Raw genomic sequence first — 8,196 nt, 5'->3', positions numbered from 1 at the left:
CCATAATGGAGTTGTATCCTCTCTCAACTTGGGGTAGGCCAATAACAAAGTCCATACTGATGAATTCCCATTTCATTTGGGAAATGTCAAGTGGTATATTTGAGAACATATTTGAGACAAACACTCAATGACATATTTGAGAACATCACCTTTAAGCATCTCCCAATAGTAGCTCTTTCTGACTGCATTGAGGGTCTTGGAATAGCCAAGATGTCCTGAAAGGGGAATCATGAGCGTCCCAAAGTATCTTTTGCTTGAGTGACTGGCTTGCTGGTATACATAATCTCATTCTATAGTAGGTAAGTCCACTATTGATAGAGAATTCATGATACTTAGCCTGTAGTTTTGGGTCTTGATCCTTGATAGGGATCTTGTTGAGATGACAAGCTCAACACATGCGGACACTGATGATGGACCGCCTGGTTAGATGGGTCCACACGTCCACACTTAGCACATCGGTGGTCATTACGACTCACACAGGGCCACTGAATCATTACTTATTATATTCAAGTTGTTACACCTATTTACAGCTGGCATAGTTATAGCTCCAGTCGACTAGTGTAGTCGATTATGCATTGTTTGACTTAGTAGGCCACTTTCCTTTATGTTGTATCTTATCTATACTTTGTGTATGTTGTAAAGTGTATGGAAGAAGAAGAAGAAATCAGCAAGAAAACGTTTTGTCCTCCATCTCTCTTCTTGTCTCTTGAGTGAGCTTCTCCTTGTGCATTCTGTGTATGTTCGGCGCAGCATCTTAAGCAAGTCTCCCCACCACGCGATTCTTGACATGGTATCATAGCCATGCCACTTAGAGAGGCTGATTTCAAAGGCTGAAGTGAAGGAGAAGAAGCAAGGTTCGAGCAAGCAAGCCACGGGTAAGAAGCTCTCCCATTCTTTCACTCTCTCTCTTGGATAGTGCCTGTGGAGGCACCGGAAGCAGGGTCGAGCAAAAATCTCAGATTGCAGTGAGATTTGGTGTGCGTGAAGAGCACTGTATATTCTGTCCCGCAGTTATTTTGGGCATCTGAGGCCGTTTCAGGGCCCGTTTTAGAGCCGCAAGGTTGCGGATAGCACTTTCAAGGTATACTATGATTTCGATTGTTTTGACCGAAAGTGGGTGTGCAGGTTACAGATTGTGAATCTGTAAATCTTGGGGTATTTGCAGGAAGCAAACATAAGATTTATCTGCAAATAGGTTGCAGATTGTATGTATTGTTGAGCACACAGTAAAAAAGGCTGTCTGGTGTATTGCTGTGCACTATAGGTCAAAGGTTGGAGAAGATTTGCTTGCTGTTTGGTATTAGGTTTGTGATAATGGCAGAGAACTGTGGAAGCCCCATCATTGAGAAGCTCGACAAGAACAACTATCTATCATGGAAGTTCCGTGTCACGAACTTCCTTATTGGAAAAGGCCTCTACGAGTTTGTTTCAGGTGAAGAAAAGGAGCCGGAGGTGAGTGATTCTCCAACTGAAGAAGAGACAAAGGCACGGAAGGAATGGAATGCAAAAGATAAAAAGGTCATGTATTGGTTGTCTTCAGTAATTGACAATAATATGCTGGGACACATTAGAAATGCAGAGAATTCATATGCAGCTTGGACCATACTTGAAAGTATGTTTTCTGTAAATACAAAGGCACGAAAGATTCAACTCAAGCAAGAGTTAAATATATTGAAGAAAGGGAAGATGTCTATCAATGAGTATGCACTGAAGGTAAGGAGCATTGCAGATGCCTTGGTAGTGATTGATGCAATGCCCGATGATGATGATTTGGTGTCGTCTACCTTCGGTGGACTTAACAATGAAAAGGCTTGGAAGTCTTTTGTAACTTCCGTATATATTAGAAAGCCATTTCCAGATTTCGATGAGTTGGTCTCTCTTATGATCACTGAAGAGATCAACATGCAGAGTGAGACATCTGAAAGAAGCGGTGAACATGTCCAAGCTTTCTACTCCAGTTCAGGAAGGAGACGTGGCAGGTTCTCTTCAAGAGGCCATGGTATAGGACATGGTAGTGACAACCAGCAAAACAGATTGAATCAGCAATTTGGCGATATACAAGTTTCAGGAGGTCGTGGTAACTTTAGAGGTAGGGGAGCTTTAGAGGAAGAGCTGGATGGCAGAATGGAGGTTCTAATAACTCTGGTATTGTGTGTCACTACTGTGGCAAAACAGGTCATATTGTAGCCCAATCTTATGCTAAGAAAGATGATATCCGCAGTGGTAAGTTGCAGCAAGGAAACTATGTATCGTCTTCACGACATAATGAAGACAGAAATGAACGTATGCTTGTTATGCAGCATATGGTGAATGCTGTTACAGGAAAGGGAACACATGACGATGTTTGGTATGTTGATTCAGGTGCATCAAATCATATGACCAGCCATGCAGAATGGTTTGGAGAGATGTAGTATTCATAAAATGCAGGTTATGTACAGACGGGTGATAATTCATGCCACCCAATTTCACACATTGGAAAAGTTCCCTTGTCCTTGCATGATGGTAAGACAAAGAGTCTTTTAGATGCATTACATGTGCCATCTATTACAAAGAACTTGTTGTCAATCGGTTAAATGGTAGAGCAAGGGCTGCAAGTCAGATTTAATGCAAAGGGCTGCTTTGTAGAAGACTTCAATGACAAGTGCAGGTTGGTAGCAAAGGAAAGTAGACTTGGACGTATGTTTACTCTAGATGCTGGAATTCCTACTATGAATGCTACTATGTATACTAAAGGAAAAGGTGTTGTTGCAGATATTGAAATTTGGCACAAACACATTGGACATGCAAATGTACAAAGGCTGAAATTAATGCAGTCCAGAGGGTTGGTTACAGGTTTTCCTACATTTAGAGTTGTAGAATTTCATAAGGTATGCAAAGCATGTCAGTTTGGTAAGCAGGCAAGACAACCCTTTTCACATGACAGAGATGTAAGCAGAAATATCCTTGATGTTGTGCATACAGACATTTGGGGACCTACACAAAATATATCTCTTGGAGGCAGTTCATACTTTGTCACATTCATTGATGATTGTTCTAGAAAGCTGTGGGTATATTTTATGAAGGAAAAGAGTGAAGCGTTTGAGCACTTTAGAACTTTCAAGGCTGTAGTTGAAAGAGAAATATGCTTGAAAGTAAAGTGCTTGAGGTCAGATGGAGGGGGAGAGTACCTCTCAAATGAGTTTAGTGATTTTCTGAGGTCTCATGGGATAAAGAGACAGTTCACATGCAGGTATACCCCACAGCAAAATGGGGTTGCAGAAAGGAAAAACAGACATATTGCACAAGTTGCACGCGCCTTGAATGACTGAAAAGAATATGCCTAAGCATTTTTTGTCTGAGACTGTTTATACTGCTGTCTATATTATGAACAGAACTCCCACAGCTACAGTTCATGGTATGACCCCCAAAGAATGTTTTACAGGTAAGAAGCCTGATGTCTCACACTTGAAAGTGTTTGGCTGCATTGTGTATGTTCATGTGCTAGATGAGTTGTGGAAGAAACTGGATCCAAAGGATGAAAAGTGTGTCTTTATTGGATACTCTTTAGAGCAGAAAGGGTATCGTTGTTATAACCGTGCCACATGTAAGTTCAGAGTGAGCAGAGATGTTATCTTTGATGAAATGAGCAGTTGGTATGCATCTAGTGGTGATGCATGGAATGATGATGATGATCATGACACTCATGTGCAGGCTGAAAAGAAAGAATAACGGACTCTTAGTGGACCAGAGACATCATTTGGTAGTCCTTGTTCTGGGAGACTAAGGAGTACCTCTACATCTTCAGGTGCATCTAGTAGCACTACAGGTAAAGACAAAGGAAAGAATAAAGTGTCAAATGGCATTGATACAGTTCTTGATGGAGACTCCAGTGGCTCAGAGAGCTTAGATGATGAGCTTGGTATTCCTTTTGTCAAGACACCAGGTATACAGAGAGCTCATAATAATGTAAAGGCTCTATTGAGTGATCCGGTGGTACGCACATCTAGCAGGGTCAGATACCCTGTTAAAAGATTTGGTTTTGAAGGTTATGCAGCTCACCATTATGCTTATATGGTGAAACTAGTTGAGGATGTTGAGCCCACATGTTTTGAGGAGGCTATTAGTCATGCTCATTGGGATGCAGCAATGGATGAGGAGATGGTTGCATTAGAGGCCAATAAGACTTGGGATCTAGTATCATTGCCGAAGGGCAAGAAAGCTATTGGATGTAAGTGGGTTTATAAGATTAAGCACAATGCAGATGGTTCTATTAGTAGGTACAAAGCTAGGCTGGTTGCAAAAGTCTATGCCCAGACATATGGCATAGATTATGATGAAACCTTCAGTCCAGTTGCTAGGATGGCAACTGTCAGATGTGTGATTGCTTTGGCAGCAGCCAAAGGTTGGAGGTTGCAGAAAATGGATGTGAAGAATGCCTTCTTGCACGATGATTTGCAAGAAGAAGTGTATATGGATCAGCCAGCAAGTTATGAATATTTAGAGCATCCCACGTATGCGTGCAGGTTGAAGAAGGCGCTCTATGGGCTCAAGCAAGCACCTAGAGCATGGTCTGATAAGATCAGAGAGTATCTTGTCAATATTGGCTTTTATGTTTCTGATGCTGATTACTCACTTTATGTGAGAAAGGGAGATGCAGGTTTGGTCATCATAGTCATCTATGTGAATGACTTGATTATTACAGGTGATAGTGATAGTGGGATTGCTGAAGTCAAGGATTTTTTGAAGAAGAAGTTTGAGATAAAGGATTTAGGTGAGCTAAGGTACTTCCTTGGCATTGAGGTGATCAGATGTGATGATGGTATATGGTTGTCCCAAAGACAGTATGGCTTGGATATGTTGTCCAAGTATGGTATGATAGCATGCAAACCACTTTTAGTTCCATTGGAGCAGAATGTAAAGTTGAGTGCTGATGTTGGGGATGAGATAGAAGACCCTACTATGTTCAGGAGGATAGTGGGGAGTTTGATCTACATGACCATTACAAGGCCAGACTTGAGCTACATTGTTGGTCTTGTGAGTCAGTCTATGCAAGTACCTAGAAAGCCACATTTGGATGCAGTCAGACGCATATTGAGATATGTGAAGTTCACATTACATTATGGACTTTTCTATGAGGCAAGTACAGATTTACAGGTGTTTGGATACACAGATGCAGATTGGGCTGGTAGTATGTCTAATAGAAGATCTACCAGTGGATACATGTTCTCTCTTGGTAGTGCAGCGGTTGCTTAGAGCAGCAAAAAGCAATCTACAGTTGCTTTGTCGAGTACAGAGGCTCAGTATAGAGGTGCTGTTGTTGCAGCATGTGAGATAGTATGGCTACAAAAGTTATTGGCTGATTTGGATGTGCAAGTGGAAGGTCCAGTTGTTATTTATTGTGACAACATGAGTAGTATACAGTTGGCTAGGAACCCTGTGTTCCATGCCAGGACAAAACATATTGAGGTACACTACCACTTTGTGAAAGAGAAGGTACTAGTAGGTGAGATTGACTTGGTGTATGTCAGCACACAGGATCATATAGCTGACATCTTCACGAAGGCATTGGGTACAGATAAGCTTCAAAATTTTCGAAGCTTACTTGGAGTTTCAGAGATGCAATTGAGCTTGAGGGGGAGTGTTGAGATGATAAGCTCAACACATGCGGACATTGATAATGGACCGCCTGGTTAGATGGGTCCACATGTCCACACTTAGCACGGCGGTGGTCATTATGACTCACACATGGCCATTGACTCATTACTTATTATATTCAGGTTGTTACACCTATTTACAGCTGGCATAGTTATAGCACCAGTCGACTAGTGTAGTCGGTTATGCATTGTTTGACTTAGTAGGCCACTTTCCTTTATGTTGTATCTTATCTATACTTTGTGTATGTTGTAAAGTGTGTGGAAGAAGAAGAAGAAATCAGCAAAAAAACGTTTTGGCCTCCATCTCTTTTCTTGTCTCTTGAGTGAGCTTCTCCTTGTGCATTCTGTGTGTGTTCGGCGCAACATCTTGAGCAGGTCCTCCCACCACGCGATTCTTGACAGATCTCACTTAGCATCTTCTGATAGGTTGGATCATGGCAAGCTTCTTCTCTAGCTAGCTCAAGTATTGGGTTGTTTGGCATGGATACCTTTGTGGCTAGAGATCTAGATGTTGATGGATTTTGCAAGATTAGAGAATTAAGGAATACCTTGCGACTGAGTGCATCGGCAACTACATTCTCCTTTTCACACCGGCATTTGATTTCAATATCATACTCCTCCGGCACTGCAATCCACCGACGTTGCCTCATGTTGAGTTCATTCTGGGTACAGATCCACTTGAGACTTTTATGATCCACGTCACTAGGGTAAACTTGTTACCTAGCAAGGACACGCAGGCTAACCTATCCCATATGCACAGTGGTGCCTACTGCAGTTTTCTACTTTCCTATAAAGCATTGTACTTGCTTCCTTTTCTTAATGCAATGATAGTACTCCTTTCTTTTCAGTGAAGTTTCAATGTCATTTCCCACATACACAAGATTGTGTTTATGAGTCCAAGTCTCAATCTTGGAACCTAATTCACTTGTGTAACAAACAGTGTCTTTGTTATCTCCATCATGAGTCCACACTTCTCCTTCCATCCACCCTAACTCACTGCCATGTCCTAGATCCCGCATCTTTCACATGGTATCAGAGCATAGACGGGCATGGCACTACTCCTTCAGCTCCATTTCACTTTCATCTAGCTCAGCTTGAGCTCAATCCAGCTGAAGACTTCATCTTCTACTCTTTTTTCTCACTGCCTTGTTTGGCAGCCATAGCCAAACATGCACCTACCTGCCTTTGAGCTCTTAGATCTCTTGAACCATGCAATATCTCCCCAAGCTCTCTTCTAGAGGATTGTTCCTAAAATCCTTGAGATTCCCTCTGTTGCATAACAATCCAACATTGGGCTCCTATAGCTCCAGCATTGTCATTCTTCTGTGTTTCTGTCCTGTGGCCACCATAGCCAGCCTGGACATACCTCTGATAGAGGGCTGAGACCTCCCTCTACAGGTCAAATCAGCCTATGATCTCTTCTTGGAAGATGTTCCCCAACACTAGGTGCAACTCCCTATCACAATAACTGATGACATTGTTGCTCTCTGGCCCTGGCATTACAGAAATTGACTGCGCCGATTCTGATTCAGTGCTCTGTGTGCGCCATACTGCCTTTGATCTGGATGATCTCCATGGGGCTTTGATAGCCCTTGACATAAGCTTCCTAGACATGTAAAAAGTTTTGAAAATGATGAAGTATTGAGGTCACAGCAGCTGAAAAACCAGGCCCCTATCTCAAAAACCCTAATTCCACCATAGCCAAAATCTTCCAAGCTCATTTTTTCTCTTATTTTCTCACTCCTGCCACTAAACCAAGCTAAAGCCCACTCTGACCCATTTTCCCAGCACCAAATCAAGGAGAGGAAGGACCTGAGAAGATTGAAGAACGACCGAACGACCCCGAACAAGAAGATTCAAACTCAACATCAGCACAGACATAGTGTGTTTTCACACTGTCATTACCTGTGTCTCTTAACACATTGTAATCTGCTCTTCCACTGATAAAATCTCAGAATTCTGGAGTTGATTTACTGCTGATCTTGCAACCTCAACATCGGAAAAGACTCTCCAAATGCTCGATTCAAAGGAGTCAGGTTTCACACCTGGGAAACTTGCATCAAGCTCATCCTGATGAAGAAGGGTCTTTGGGCAATCACAAATGGCAAAGAGAAGAAACCTCGAGATGCAGACCTTGTAGTTACTTGGCAGAAGAATGATGACAAGGTACAAGCCATCATTAAACTAGAATTGGACGACAGCTACATCCATTATGTGGATGCCTGTGACACGTCCCATGACACTTGGGACAAATTGGATACCTTATTTGGTGCACAGTCAAAGTCGTCTAAGTATGGTCTATTAATTGAATTTTTTTGACTTGATATGAATCCTCATACATCCCTGGCATCCCATCTGAACTACATGGAAAGCCTTCTTACTCAACTTGCAGGGATAAAGCTAATAATGGATGAAGATGTTTGTATTGGTGTTTTGTTAAAAAGTTTGCCTCCTGCTTATGATAATGTATCAACACCTCTAATAACCAATATGCCTAATCCTCAACTTGTTGACATTAAAGCCTCTCTGCTAGAGGAAGAAAAGAAACTTAAAAGCAAAGAAG

Source organism: Lygodium microphyllum, chromosome 4 (assembly GCF_053477565.2).
Source record: "Lygodium microphyllum isolate KBCC chromosome 4, Lygodium_microphyllum_v1.1.10, whole genome shotgun sequence".
Classification (NCBI taxonomy): Eukaryota; Viridiplantae; Streptophyta; class Polypodiopsida; order Schizaeales; family Lygodiaceae; genus Lygodium; species Lygodium microphyllum.
This window is presented reverse-complemented; position numbering follows the sequence as displayed.